The sequence below is a fragment of the Oxyura jamaicensis genome, chromosome 9, assembly GCF_011077185.1.
Source record: "Oxyura jamaicensis isolate SHBP4307 breed ruddy duck chromosome 9, BPBGC_Ojam_1.0, whole genome shotgun sequence".
NCBI lineage: Eukaryota > Metazoa > Chordata > Aves > Anseriformes > Anatidae > Oxyura > Oxyura jamaicensis.
In genome coordinates this window covers 1,602,892-1,618,848 of record NC_048901.1, presented here as the reverse complement: position 1 = coordinate 1,618,848, position 15,957 = coordinate 1,602,892, and the positions used below count along the sequence as shown (strand labels likewise).

Below are 15,957 nucleotides of genomic sequence, written 5' to 3'. Positions count from 1 at the left end.
TTTTCTTTTCTTTTCTTTTCTTTTCTTTTCTTTTCTTTTCTTTTCTTCTTTTCCGATCTTGCCATTTTTCACTTACAGGTAATGTTAGGCTTTTTATAACAGGCAAATGCAGATTATGCAAAAGTTTTTCAATTTGCCACATGCAGACTTAAAAAAAAAAAGAAAAAAAAAAGTGGGGAATGGTATAGGCATGATGTATTTAAAGCACCGCTGTTAAGGTGCTTAGCTTCGGTGTCTAAATGAGGAGGCTAAGCGTTCTAAACTCTATAAGCAGACATATGAAATAAGTCTATAAAATCATTAGAAGCACAGAATGAATAGATGGAGAATCATTGCTGTCTTCTCCAGCACAGTAACTGGAAGGCATGTAACATTAAGCCAGGATGGGCGAGGCTCAGAACAAACAAAATCAGTGGAAGGATTAAGGGATAGCAGGCCTGAGATACTGCTCAGTAAGGAACACTGGATGCAAGTGGGTCACAAAGCTCATTAAACACATTCATTTGATGTTTAATCTTTTACATTGAAGACTGTTTTATTAGTAAAATGAAATAATGATCTCTTCAAAGAAACTGTAGGTGGCTCTGGACTTTTTTTGCCAGTCAGGATGAAAGAAAAAACATTTTGTATTCTCAGTCTGAGAATTCTCACAAAGACTGAAATGTGTTAGCAGCTTTGCAAACAGGCTTCATCTTCTGAAATTTGATTTAATTTTAGAAGAAGGGCTCCATAACCTAATGGTGAAAGATTTTAATAATCCAAATGCAGAATAATAGCTATTAGCAGTAATAGTATCTGTAGGTTTTGGTAGTGTCTCACTCAACATGTTGGTCACTTGGCACAGGCAAGTAGTTTGACCATACTTTAACTGAAATACTCTTATGGGTTAGCATGTTCTCATTTTAAGATGAGGCTTAAACAATAATATGTGTTTATTGTTGCCCACTATTAATTCTAGGAAGCTAGGAAGCTTCCTGTTGATTTTAGATATCTTCCTGCTTAAACTGACAGCTGTTTGCATCCCGTTTGGAGGTGTCATACTCTGTACTTTACACTTAGGCTCTATCTACTGGTACCATATTATAAGGGAATGAATATCTTCTAATGAGTGGGTAATTTTTCCAACAATGGTGCTGTAGTTTCGGATTACTAGATGCTGAAATAGAATTTAGAAATTCTGTTTTAAAAAACATTGGAACAAATTATTTGGAGAAGTGAGTTCATTGTTTGAAGGCTTTAAAATGAGATTTAGGTATCTTGAAATGCTCTCATTAAATTCACAGCAGAATTTGTGATGTTTGTGCAAGGAGTTGCAGTGGTGATTTGTAGCTGCAGGCTATGATGATTTTCCTTTTACTTGCTGTCTGTCTATTCTTGTGTTCTAAGATTATTGCAATAGTTAGTATGGAGGAAAATATCAGTAATGAGTGTTTCCAGTATGTGTACGGATGGTCATGCTTGCAGTACTTAGTGTAGAATTGTGTGAGGAAGAAAGAACATTCTTTCTGACGTAGTTTGTGGACACAGTTCAATCACAGCGGCTCTTTGAGTCTACAGACTTCTGGGGTCAAAAATGCACAGGATCTGTGGGAACGAAACTGAACGAAAGGGAGCCCCTGAAGTGCCACTAAAGCCTCTAAATATCCCAAATGTATTCCAAGAAATAGCACTCCTCTGCACCAGGACCCAATTTACAGCTTTTGGGGGTTGTTATAACTTTTCCGTTCTCTTTGTTGTCTTCCTCTTTTTCACAGCATTAATAAAATACCTATTTCATTTCACTGCTCAGGCACATGGCTAGTAGGAATTCTCAGTGGGGAAGAATATGAAGCTTCCTGAGTCCTCCCAGTATATTTGACATACTAGCAATATCTGCTGAATTATGTTCTATATTATTTTTGAATCATGTTCCACAGCACTCAGCAATATCTGCCATATGCTTTGTATCTATGTCACAGTTATTGCTGACTTAAAATCAGTATTATTTAGGTAAGTTTCTTTGAGAAGTTAAGCTGAAAATCTCCAAAAGATTCAACCTGTAGCAAAGCTGCATCTTCTACTGATGAATTATTATTTTTTATGAAACTTTAATGAACAACACCAAGTACGTGTAAGTCACAACGAGTTTACAAAAGATCGTAGTAGTGTTTCTTTTTCCTGCTTTTATCCAAAATGTTTCTGAGTTCTGAGGACAGAATTTTTCTTTCTTAATCTAACTGAACAAAAATAGGTTTTACAAAGAGATTTCAAAATTACTTTCTCTATATGTTAATGTCAACAAAATCGCTTGAAAAAGTAATCCTTTAAAACAAAATTGTTTTCTACAGCACAGTTCATGCACAGTATGTAACCATCAGTTAGCTTTGCAGATATTCAAGCAGTTAGAAATTGGAAATGGAAATTATTTAGGCCGTATTTTCTTTCTCCGTGCATAAACCTTCAGTGTCACCTTCAGTGAAGACACCTTTAGTGTCTTCAACTGCAAATTTTCTGCTTCTTGGGAGATTTTTACTGTAGCCATCTTGTGTGCCAGCCTTCCTGTGTTTCTAAATTTACAGCATTTTTTGGAGGGTAACGGGAGAGTTGTGAATGGCTGAGAGCTTATCCACCACCCTCTGTGTGCTCCCAGCAGTAAGGGGCTACTGATTTCTTTGCTATACCACTATCCCTGTTTGGCAAGCTGTCTTTACAATAAAGGAGTGAATGAAAATATAAGTTTCTAGCATATTCTAAACTTGTAGAGATTATTTTCCTTGATCACATGTATAATTTCTTGTAGATTTCATTGGTCTCATATCTATGTTTCTGTGACTAGTGCTCTCTTAAAACTCCCAGAGAAAGTTGCTTTATTCCGTAGGTTGTTTTACTGTTTTACTTTTTGGTGTTGATTCATAGGTACTGCATTCTTTGTCAAAGAATAGGGATTTAGAGAAAGATGCAGGGTCTAATTCTTGCTGATGTCAGAGCACCTCAAAAGGTAGTAGCAAATCCTTGCTTTCCTAGGTAAAGGCACTTGGCCTTGGTAATAAGAATTTACTTGCATTGAGCTGTTCACACAAGAATGAACTGAGTTCAAGTATATTGCACGTTGCAGTGTAAAATAGGCGTAGGTGAGCCAGATAAGAACAATAGCAACCGGAGTTCAAGCACAGCAACATTAGGCTTGTGATAAATGATTGAGTCTCAAATAGAATTCCAACTGAAGTTAGCAATTTATTAGAGGAATAAAAGCAAGAAACAGCGCTGGGTGCACCGGGAGTCTCTGCTCCACCAAGACGCACACCCCACAGTTCCCATTCTGGGCTTATATCTCCTCTACTAATGCATATTCATTGCTGGGCGTGTCCTCCTTCGAGCATGTCTTCTTCTTCTGGAATCTTCTCGAACCTTCTTGACCCCAGACCACAGGCATGCGGCCCCCCCCCCCCCCAGTCTTCTGCCTAGCAACAACACTGGTCCAGGCCGTTCCTGTCAGGTGGCCATTGCAGAACACAAGAACTATATACATACATTAACCACCAAATGTAAAAACCATATACATACATTGATCACCAAACACAATAACTATATACAAGCATTAACCACCTCCATTTCTCCAATCTTGTGGTTATACAAGGATGTATAAGACAGTCACATTCCATCATGTGGCCCTAGCATTGCTCTACATTGACACGAATCAGATGAACATATCTCACAGGCTTGAGGCAGGCTCCTTTAAAGCCTAAAGTTTTGAATTTGTCCCTCCAAAGTCGGTGGAGCTGTTTTTTATGATTAACATACTGGTTATTGACATAGTGGTTATGTTATCATAACATGATTGTTCTGACTGAGACATTGAAGCGTTGCTACTGGCTCAAGCGAGAAATCCAAGAGGCCAAGCATAATAAATTTAGCACATGGCTAATGGTTAGAGGGAAAAGGTAACCTCCTCATGGTTGTGTTCCATCAGCAAGAGTAGCCCCCCAGCCTCAGACAGTCGCCACATGGTGTACAAGCTTGTAGAACTGAGTGTGCTGTGATGGTGCCCCTCCTGCAGCAGGAAGCTGTATAGGACGGATGCTTCATTTGCCTCTGCTGGCTTTGTCACAGGAGCTTCCCTCTCCCTGAAGAACTGTCAACACCCAAATCTGGGCCAGTATGTGGGCTTTGTCGCTTTGCATTGCTGATCCACCTGGTGGTGTATTTAAATGGTAAATTAATTAACTTTCTGCATTAACTCAGTCTCTGATGTAAAAGCATTCCTGAGCTGGTGTCAGCTTTGGAGTATAGAGTGCTGCTCTGTTGCTGGTACAAGCTGATGAGAACAGCTCTTCTGATATATTTTGGGCTTCTTTTACTAGCTGGAAATTTCTTAGCTCTTAAAGATATTTTACCTTTACTGTGCACCTAAAATAATACAGATATGTTAATTTAAGGGTGCTCATGACGTTTTTATATTAGAAATGACAAAAGCAAGCAGTCAGAATGTAATGCTCCATACCGCGTGGTTATATTTATTGCAGCATACTGAGCTTATCAGCTCTTACGTGGCTTCTGACAACAGCTAGATTAATGAGTGTAACGATGCTGTATTGGAGGGTCTGTGAATGATTTGGGCTGTGGAAAGCACAGCCCAAATTTTTTTGTACAAGTACTGGGATTAGGAAGACAGTACCAGAATGCCTAATAGGAAACTAGGACACAAGATTTTGGGCAAGTCCCCTTATGCATGCACAGGAAAAAGGACTAAAATGCTAAGAGGCATCCTATTCCTCACTGTAAATGCAGTTATAGATCTGATACAGCCTTGGTGTTTCTGAACGCCTCACTAAATATTTCTGAAGAAGTGCCCTGTGAAGATGGAATGCTCCAAGTGTAAAGGGGAGCTCCAAAGGAACTAAAAATGACTGGGGACATGCCTCGGGCTCCTAGGCCTTGTTTTTAAATGAAAAATGTAGAGAGAGACTCCCAGATATCCTTTTCTTTCATGTTCCATGCTTAGGGCCATAGCAACTAAAAAGCCTTGCTGCACTGAGACTTGAGATAAGCTGAGGGAATATTTAATAAGCCAGTATGCAGAGATCACTGGGAGGAGGTAGGAGTTTGAAAGCTCTGGTTTATAAAAGTAACAAGGAAATTGTGCTGGTAGCTAAAAGATCAAACGTTCAACTTATCAAAGGTTATGTTTGAAGTTTTGGGAAACAAAATAAAGAAATTCCTTGGTCTAAAATATACCTTCTGTGGCATATTTTCTTTGGCCATTGCACTTTCCATAGTAACAGCTGATTTTTCTGGGGGTAATTTTTAGCAGTGATGCATCATACAAGATGATTCCACAGTAAATGTTCTGCAAACAGTGTGTTAAATCGATTTCTTGTCCCTACTTGAGGTTGATTAAATGTAAATTTCAGGTTCTTGATCTAGTAGCTGCTGGCTTCGTGCCCTGGCTGAGGTTAGCGTGTTTCTTCTAAAACACACTTCAGCTGAAAGCACCAGTCCTTTCTTAATCCTCTATATTCATGCTGAGAAAAATATTTTTGTTGCTGGATGCAATGCTTCATTGCATCATAGGCATCATAGGTTTTTCCCATTGGTATGTGACACTCTGTACCTTAATCCAGCACTAACTCTCTAGTGCTGATCTAGAATACAGGCTTCTAATAATTTCATAGGCAAAAATTATAGCAGAATTGATGAAAAGTATTTATTCTTCCTCCTTTTTGTGGGTAGTTTTGTGTAAATAGTTTTTTTTTCCCATTTGGGGGAAGCACTAAAAACATAAATCTATAGAGAACGAGACTTTTATGTGGTTTCTTGTGAAAATCACATCCATTTGAGAAAGAATAGAGGATTTTCTTTGAAGCAGACACAAAACCAGTGAAAAATAGGGCTATTTCTACTCAGCAAAATGCCAAACATTTCCTTGTTTGTTTATAGGTCAAATCTGAAGGAGACATGGAAGCTACGGAACTTTCCTCTGGCTAGGTCCCTATTTTTTCCAGCACTTAAGCTCTGCTTGCCTGTCTGCACTGTGAATAGTCTTATTGATTTCAGTGGGATTATTTATAGTACATGAAGTTAAATCATGAGTGAGCTTTGCAGGATTGGGAACTTCAGAGGCAACTGGCAGATTTAAAGCACATTATTCCAAAATGCATCGAAGAATTCTCCGTGTTAGGTTAAGTGTGCCTTATTACACGAAGCTAATCTCCCAGTTATAACTAATCTCATGGAGCTTGATTCTGTTCATCCTCCTTTCAGTAAGTGCAAAGTCATTCCACGAATCAAGTGGGGTGTTTGGCTTTTTTTATTCCTTCATCCTTAATTATTATGTAAGCTTCAATGCAAGGTTTACAGGATAGACCCAGCATATAAATCGGATTAGTCCTCCTGAAACCTGTGGAGTTGCAGCTGTTGGCAGTGACTGAGGATCTGGCCCATAAACTTCACCGGAAAGCTTTCTGTTGCATGTCAGTATAATTAGAGTGAAAGAGTTATTTCCAAGGGTTGTTACTAACTGAAAATGAATTCTCACCAGAGTGTCATTAGCGTAATAGTGAAGTCACTTCTTGAGGGCACTGAAAATCGAAACACTCTGTGCCATTTACATTGCTCAGCAGGACCATTAATGTATTGTTTGTTTCCTGTGTGACTGGTGTAGTAAAGCTGGCCTATTAGGACATATTTTCCTAACAAAAAAATGGAACTGGTGTCTCTGGCAATGGGTGACTGTCCACCTAGCAAGACAAATATTCATGTCTTTTGGTAAATGAAACAGCTTTTCTACAAGCAGCAAGGACTTTCCAAAACCCCACAAGCAGCACAACAACTTATATTTGCAGATAAAAAGAAATACCACCTATAGTGAATAAGCTAGAGAAAGATGAAGTTCATCAGCTGCATGTTCAGAAGCAGACCCCACGTCTCACAGAAATGGAAGGAGCTGCCAGGCTTCGGCAGGGCCTTGACCAATCCCCGTTATCCTAAAGGTGCACAGGCTGTCGCGGGGAAAGGAACCATCACAAATGCACAAAGACGTAAAGTCAGTCAAGTGCTGACGTCCTGGAAACAGCTGCAGGATTGTTGGTGATGCACAGACAAATCCCAAACACCCCCAGTGTAGTGAGAAGCACCCTGGCTCAGATGGGTAAAATATCTCTGCGGCTGTGCGGTCTGCCACCAGGCCTTGTGTGACGACAGCGAGGAGCGAGCAGAGGGAGCAGCTCCTCTCCCTGCCCCATATCTGTGGGACCTGTCAGCACCCCCTTTGCAACCCCTATGCCCGCTCTCGCAGGCAGGGTCACAGGCCAGCAGGCACTGCCAGGTCAGCAGAAAAGGCAGTGCTGAGGGCAGTGGAAGCACCTGCAACCTGACCTATCTGGCTGCTGAGGTAAGGGCGAGGGTGTTCCTTGCCCTTTGAAATATCCCCTGGGTCTTTTGTAGGCCTTAGATGTGTGGAAACAAGGTTTCCTTATGGCTGCAGGCTTGCCTGGTAATATTCACATCGCTGCTGGCAAGAAATCAATTATTGCTAACACCTGTGGGGGTCTCACCACTTCCCAAAAATCCTAGTAGGACTTCACTGTTGGTTGATAAAGTTGCAAAAGTGTTTTTTCCTGATAGGTCAGGTCAGTCCCCACTACAAGGCAGGCAGAGTCCCCATCAGCTCTGGCGTAGCTGCAGTTATCTGATCTTCATAGAGAGCATGAGGCTCTTGTGGCTCAGTGGGTGATGAGCCTGCAGCCCTCCTCTACTGGGGGTGGTGTGCAGCTACCTCCATGGCCCCCAGCACAGGGCTTTTCCCAGACAGGGTCCACAGATGTCCCAGGGGCAGAGCAGCAGCTGGAGGAATATTACAGCACCAAGTGTAATATCTGTGGCTTTCTGTACAGATATGAGTATTGTTGCAAAACATCTCATTTTACATGCACAAAATGTCATTTGCCTGTACTTATAATAGTGGCTCAAGTATTAAGGCAGCTGTTTGACAGCTGTTGTGGATATGAATGCAAATGCTGGTCCTTAAAAGTAGTTTTTACTAACTGGGTTGCAGTTTCAGGATTCCCTGTCTTGATGTGTCATCAGGGTGATGCATTCAATGTCACCAGCACACAGCGTTTCAAAGCAAATTATAAAATGGTGCTAGTGTGAAGTCTAAGGTATGCTGTATTTAAAGTCGGCTCTTATTTGAGAGAAAGGCTTTTTGCTCTTAACAGCAGAGAACGTTTACACTGAATAAAACAAATTGTGCCTCTGAAAGTTGTCTGGCCAAATTCATACGTTCAGTTTCTAGGAAGCTGTATCAGGAACATTTTTGTTTCATATTTCTCCGTGCTAAGCTCTCGTACCTCTTCATATCTCTTTATGTGTTTATGCTTTTGCAATGTTTATAATTTGATCACTGAGGACTAGTCTGGTGCATAATGGATTAAGTGAAAATATTTTCATGTTACCATTTTTATCCTAATTTGAATTCTAAAATAGACGTTGAGCTGGCTAAATGAAGGCTTATTAGTATTTCTGTATTTGTTATGTACAAGCGGGAACCTTGTATTTGTCATCCTAATCTCCTAATGCAACTGTTTGTAGTATTTTAATCACAGATTTCTTCTTCCAAAAGCCATAAAGAATAAATATATAAGCTATGTACACTGCCTTGAAATACAGGAAAGGTATGGCTCTGAGATGCATGATAGGAACAGAATTATTTTACGCAGCAAAATGATCAAAGGGATACTTCTTCTGGTAAAGAAGTATCAGTTGATAGAAATGCTTACTGAGCTTAAAAAAATAATCTGCACATTTGTGAAGTCTACAGAGAACTATTTTGAAATGTGAATTAATCTATCACTAATAATCATAAAAGGTAAAACTGGAGAGATGAAAAAGGCAATGCCAGGATGTCAGATGCCAGAGTGGTGAGATGAAATGTTTTCTTCATTGATGGATCATAAAAGCGAAACTTGGTAGTTAGCTGACTGACAAAATGTTATCATTAGGGGTAATGACGGCACAAAATCCTACCACCCATTTTCCATATCTCTCTGGTTAGGAGTATAAGTGCTCAAAACTTTGTAAAAATCCAGAACATTTATCCAAACAAAACTCCTCAGTTTTATTTCATATGGTGGTTACATAAATGGTTACTAATAAAGAAAAAAAAAAAGGCTTGAAAACATGACTTTGCAAATGCTGAGGAACCTTATGCTGTGTATTTATATAGGAGAACTGGAGTACTTTCAAAGGCAGAGGCCTATGACATTGTTAATACTACTAATTAAATCTTCCTGTCAAGAGGTTTCTCACAACTAATTTATAAGGACCTCTAGGATTTGCTAGCGCCATGCCTGTCCGCGCAGCTGGGCTGAGTGCTCGGTGGTGGCGGTGTCATTTTGTACTCATTTAGCAAGGGCTGCAGGGTCCAATGCTGGTCTGAGTTGTTTTCTCCCTTTCTACCTAGCCTGACCCATACAAATTAAGAGCAGATATATGGGTATCAAATTTTTAAAAATAAAACCCTTTTAATGACTTTCTAATGTATTAATGAGAACATGGAGGGAAAGAGAGAGTTTTCTTTTAATAAGATTTCCTAGGCATTTATGTGTAAAATAGCCATCTAATTTCAGCAGGTTTTGTTTGTGTTACTTTCCTCAGCTAACACTGAAGGCATTTATGAGGAAGTTAACTAAATGTGTTAATGTGAGCTGAGATAGCTCCGTATTCCTGGAAGGCCTCTGTTGTAGATGCCCTGCGATGGGCGTGCAGAGCTCCCTGCAGGCCGGGGAGCTCACCAGCCTCCCTGGTCCTCGCTCTGGAGCTTGGTAAAGAGCTGAGCCCATCCCTGTTGGTGCTGACAATGCTGTCTGCTCATGTCCCTTGCCTCCTCACCTTGCCTTAGTTCCAGGTAGTCCCTCCTGTGTGAGGGGCATCCCGTGTAATCTCAGTAGCTGCTCCTTTTTCTTTTTTTTTTTTTCTTTTTTTTTTTTTTTCTCCCCTCTGTGGTCCAGTGATCCTTTCCACAAACACCCACAGCCTGCTATTCGTTTTCACAGTCACAAGGATCTGATAGCCAAACAGTGCCGATGGTGCAGTTTCCTGTTTTGGAGCAGTCTCCTGACTGCTTTTTCTGCTTTTAACTGTGCCATGGGGAATACCTTGCAGCTTGACATGGGCATCAAGCTATAATAATATATATTTCATTAAATCACTATTTTTACTGCATGTATTAGCTTTCATTTAATTTATTATTTTAAAGAGAGAGTGCAAATGTAAACTATGCACTTTTTTTCAGGGAAAAACAAAAAAAAACAGTTCTATGGTGGGAAGAGGGATTTTGGGCTTGTGTATGATTGAAATAGATCACTTAATACTCTTGACCTTCTAGTGAGGAACTGCAGAAAGGATTTTCTGCAGTAAAGATTTTCTATATGCTGTGTGTTTCTGTGCTTAACAGTATTCAGCTTCATAAGCCGTAATAGAAACTTCTTTTGGTAGGTCTTTCATCTCTATAAACAGCTTACAGCAGCCATCAAAGTTAATTTGATTAGTGGCACTCAGATGTAAACCCAGAGAAACAGCAGCTTAAAAACACTTTTCCAACTAGCAGCTATACTGGGAATTCTAATCTTTGCCAGAGCCGCACAGGAGGACAGCTCCTGCTCTCACATTTCTGAATGTTTCTGAGCTATTTTGAACACTAATGTGCTGCAGGAATGACATATAAAGGGTGAGGAAGATTATCACCTGACAAAGCTTTCTTGAATTAGGTCACTGGAGGCTGTTTCATTTAACAGTTGTTCTTTTTCCTATGTGCTAAAAATCAAGCTTTTTTCTGCACTCTTGCATAAGACAGGACGGTATTTCTTGATGTGTGAACACAGAGGATGCATGATTGTGACGTCAGGGAAGGAAGGGTAATACCTTTCTCAAATACCTTCCAAAGGAAGGAGAGGATCCATGTTTCTTATAACAGCCAAATTCTGCATGTGTCCCAACATGGTGTTATGCTGCTCCTGTAGATGGTCCCCCAGGACTACCGATACCATTATAGTTTAGCATGTTTTTATTTCCTGTTTCTGAAGTTGCATGGCATAGCGTATTTGCTTGCAGAATTGAGGAAATGCCCAGATTTTTTGGGTCCTACAGATCTATAAACTGAAAATATGAAATGCAAACTGTTGTGGCAGAAAAGAAATGGAGAGAGGAGGCAGGCTGTGGCAGCTCGCCAGGCTTTTGGTGTACAAGGACTTTAGTGTCAGTTTCATGTTTGACATGCAGGTGGCAAAGGCAAGCACTGGTACCTGGGCAAGGAGACACTTTCCCTCTCTCCTCCGTTGGGGAGGCACAGTTATAAAATGAAATTCAAAGGCTGTACTTCATCATGTCTCACTACAGCAAAACTGAATGGAATTAGCACTTATCATAATATCTCCATTTATGTCAAATAAGAGCTTTTGATAATCACTGGTTTAGTGTGTCTGCTAAAATGATCAATAAGGACACATTTAAGGTGAAGGTATTTAAGTACTGATGCTTGGTTTTAGAGTTAAGATCTGCTGAGATAAATTCAAGCTGCTAGCATGAGTTGCTTTCAAAATGGAAAATATATTTAATTCAAAGTTTAGCTTCATTGACTTGGCAAACCTGGGGAAAGAGAAAAATTAAGCAGTAGCTGGTGTGATGAAACAACAAAAGGGGGCAAACCAAGAAAATCATTTGTATCAATGTATTTTTTCTGAATATATTTGGAATACTTTATCTGAAATACATTTTTTGATATGTTTGTCTATTTATTTTAGTTAAACAGGAACCTTGAAAATTCCAGCTGATTCTCAGCAGTCAGCTGGAAATGTCACTACAAAACTGAATAGAGTTTATTTAAACAAAATATTGAAACTCTCAGACTCGCTTGTCTGTCTAGCAATAGCATCAGCCATTCTCTGGGAAAGTATGGGAAAGTAGGAGAATCTGGAAAGATAAAATGTTGAGATAGGGTAAACCATGGTGGGATGATGCTTTCAGATCTGGCCTCATCTTTTGAGGAGTGCCTGGTTCTTTTGAAGCATATGTGAATTTACCCTATTTTACATGTAGTGAAACAAACCACTCAGTCCCAGAATCAATCTGCAGTTAAACAAAGATTGTTGCATTATATTAGCCAATAAAGGCTACTGTATGTAGTTGAATTTTGCTATCCAGCTCAGTTTCAGGGGGCTGAACAAATGACAGGGTAGTAATGTAAAACTGCATGGCTCAAAGGACTACTTAATAGGATACAGAGCCTCTTATCTCTAAGTAGTTTGTGTGGGCTTAATAGGGCCCAAATGTTGTGACAAACACTTATGCAGACACCAGAGTACAGTGTTCTGATTTCCTTTTTTTTTTTTTTTTTTTTTTTTTTTTTTTTTTTTTTAAGAGCTACATACTCCAGTCCTACTGACATCAATGGAACAGTGAAAGTCTCAGCTTCTTATAAAATGACTTTGTGTGCCCTAGAAAAGCTAATTTAGATGCCCAGTTTTCATCTTGCGGACTTGGAGAACTCTCACATAAGAAGACAACAATTTATATTTTTGTCAATGCTAACATTCACCAGACCAGGCTTCTTGCTTGTTTGGGCAATTACCTTTTTCCAATCTGCTTCACATTGTTGGCACAAGTAATTGGTTCTGCTTCTTGGGAGAAGAAATAAGCATTTCAGTGTGTCACCTAGGTCGCTTGTTGTCTCTGTATGTTAGTGATACCAACAACTCCAAAAGCATGGAGACCCTGAAAGGGAGGTGTCCATAGGTCCCACAAGATTTGAAGGTGCACTCAAGTACTAGGAAGTGTGTTTGTCGAGTGCTTAGATCCTTCTGGAAATCCCACAGCTACCTCTTCTTTCTGTCCATCACCTGCTGATTACAGAAGTGTGTGTAGTGGGAATGGACATACTGACTTCCTACTCTGACTCACTGACAGCATCAGAGAAAAGGTTAAATTTCAGAAGTTTGTGAGACCTGCGTTATCTTTCTGCTCATACTAGGGATTCCTGGGGTCCTTGTTAAGGCACAAAGTACGGCATCACCACTGCCCATACTTTCTAGGCAGGGAGAAGTTTTATTTCCAGGACTGCCTGCCTGAGTCTGTTCATGGGTACTGAGTGACCACAGAAAATTTTAAGATGAAAAGGAAATAAAATGTTTGCCATGAACAGCATTAACAAGCTTAACTGAACGCTGCTGCTGAAGGGAGATGCCATCCGATGTCATTTTTTCATGACTTCAGAAGCTTTCATTAGAACACCAAAAAAAATGCTGTATTGAAATGTACCTGACTCTGCTTACATAATCTATCTATATGATGAATTACATCATTATGTATTGTAAAATTCAGGTTCAGCAGGTTGAGCATACTACAAGTAGATTCCTGCTTACAAGTAAGTTGTGTGTGTTTAGACAGTTAAAAGTATAGAGAAAGGAAAACATATGGAAATGAAAGGTATCTCCAAACATTTTCCTGAGAGAGGATTTCATGGCTATTCTTTAAATGTTGCAGAAGAAACTGAGTGCCTGTCTTAAGCTGCCTAAAGAGTGCATTCGTCAGAAAAATTTTAGTACTTGGAAACTAAGTTCTAGGATGGCACAAGCCAGCAAATCCAAGCAGCAAGCACATCTAATATTTTTTTTAATTTTTTTTTATCTTCTAATTACAGATAACCTGAAGCTAATCCAGTGAGCATAAAAAGACACTTCTTCCTTTCCATTTATGTACTGTAGAAAACCATTATACTGAGCAAAGTATCTGACACCAACCCCTTGATCTCTGTCCCAGAAACCAAAAATGGTACCCATTCATTACTTCACCCAGTACCTCTTTCTACACTGTTTAATGGGAACTATTCTCTGATTGCAGTGTCCTTCAATCACAGTTTTTAAAAAAGCACCTGCTTCAATACTTTTCTTTACAATCAACCACAAACCTTTCAAGAGTTCTCTCTATGCAGGCACCAATATGTATTGTCTGTGTGTATATATATACATACACGCATACAACGTGTTCCCTGTGCTGCACTCACAGTCTAGTGACCTACTTCAAGTTTATGAATGACGGGAATTCTGCGTATCGTAGGGATAAAACAGGAGATTTTCTGTCACCCTGCAGAGTTGTTTTCATGAAAGATGCACTCTCAAATTGATGGCAGAGTTTAGAAAATGTCTGCAAATTTGAAGAGCTGCTAAATACCCATTTCTCGAGAAGAAGCTTTTACTTTTTATATTCCCTTATTTCTGATGTCTGTTTTTAATTATTTCTGTTTCTTATGGAATGTCTCTATGTTCTGTTTGGGTTCTGTACTTCCTAAATCATTACATGTATCTGTATCTACAGTCATGTCACTGTAGTGCCTGATTTATAGGAAAAAAGTGAAGGTTGTATTTATGGTTTATTTATTTATTTATTTATTTATTATGAGTAAACTATTTCTATACTCTTACTGGTTCAATTAGAGAATATGTAAATATAAGGCTACTAAGCTTAACAAACCTGTAGGGTGTACTTCTGTATAAGGAGAAATTTTAGTAGTTACAAAGTTATGGAAGTACATGTCATCACATGCTGGCCCATGGCACTTTTTCAATGAGAAATTAGAAAATTTGTTCTTGCATTGCAGGCTGGCCACTGCAGAGCACCTTTTAGGAGGCAGCCCCAGAGCAGTCAGGCTGCTGCACCCTTCCTGTCTGAGTAGTGTGCTGCTCCGGGATGGCTCAGTTACCGAAACACCTACAGAAGTGGAGGTAAATTGGCTTTGTTTTCTGCAAGCTTAACTCTGAACATAAATTGTCTGGAGAGTCCAGTACATAACACCCAGTGGTCTGTAGGCTGATTTTGATGATAAGCTGAAGAGTGCCCTATTTAATTTACCCGTTCAGTAGCAGCATTTAGCGAGAGTTAAGTCCATATGGAAGTGTAATTCAGTGCTGTATTGCTTTTAGTGAAAGCTGAAACAATATCCACCTGTTGCAGAGCATACTTGAGCATTTTCAGTTATTATTTCTGCTCCATTTAAGGGGTTAATACTGTGCTTGAGGGAATGTATTAATCATGCGTAAAGCAATACTGGAATTTGGTTACTAACAGGTTAGTTCTTGTTCATAGCAGATGCTCTCTATAGCAGGGAGGCTTGGGAGGGGAATTCACTGTTAATAAAGCACTCTCCTGTTGTTGAAATTGTGTTGAATTGTTCTTTTTTTTTTTTTTTTTTTCTTTCTTTCTTTTTACTGAGCACACTAGTCAATCTGTATTATAGTCATGCGGGAGTATGGCATAACTAGTGCACTTCTGAGAGCCTGCTTCTCGCAGGAGGCTGGCATGCATAGCAGAAGCTGGCGCTGCAGTGAGGGCCCTGGGTGACATGTCTTGTCCAAGCCCCATCCTGTGCCATGCGATCAGTGTGGCGTGGCTGCTGCCAGGGAGTGCTGCATCAAACTCAGCACTTCCTGCCTTCCTCTTTTTTTTTTTTTTTTTTTTTTTCTTCTTTATTTTGTTTATTTTTTCCCATCTGCTAAAACAAACTCAAAACCCCATAATCACTTCATTTACATAGTGCTGTCACTAGTCCCATCACCTCTAGCAACTCGGTAGGAACAGGAGTATTTGAAGCAATGTTTTATGCAAAGGCTGGATTTCCCATGAAAGTCAGTGGGTAACTTCCTTCAGCTGGCCAGGGGAGCTGTTGTCTCCAATTCATCTCCCCTGTAACGACCCTTCTCTTTCTGAAGTTGTTCTTGTTTTTATGTCCAGTTTCCACAGTAATTTTTATTGTTAATTTTGTGTAGCAGTGAGCAGAGTTTTTGTTTACATAGCATAAGACTTACAAGCCATTGTGTTGATCATCCGTGATGCTCATTTCACATCTCATCTGTTATATGAGTGAAATGTGAAAATAATAATGTTTTTCTAGCATATCAGGAGTAAAATGGCTTAAACCAACAGGAATGG

At 39.6% G+C, this 15,957-nt stretch overlaps 1 long non-coding RNA gene across 1 annotated transcript in view; it reads left to right on the top strand.

Moving 5' to 3' along the window:
- Positions 1 to 15,173, top strand: part of LOC118171794 — a 63,590-nt gene extending 48,417 nt beyond the window's left edge. The window contains exon 3 of the long non-coding RNA XR_004753397.1: positions 14,630 to 15,173. This is a non-coding gene — a long non-coding RNA (uncharacterized LOC118171794). The remainder of the gene's footprint in view (positions 1 to 14,629) is intronic.
- Positions 15,174 to 15,957: the final 784 nt, after the last annotated feature.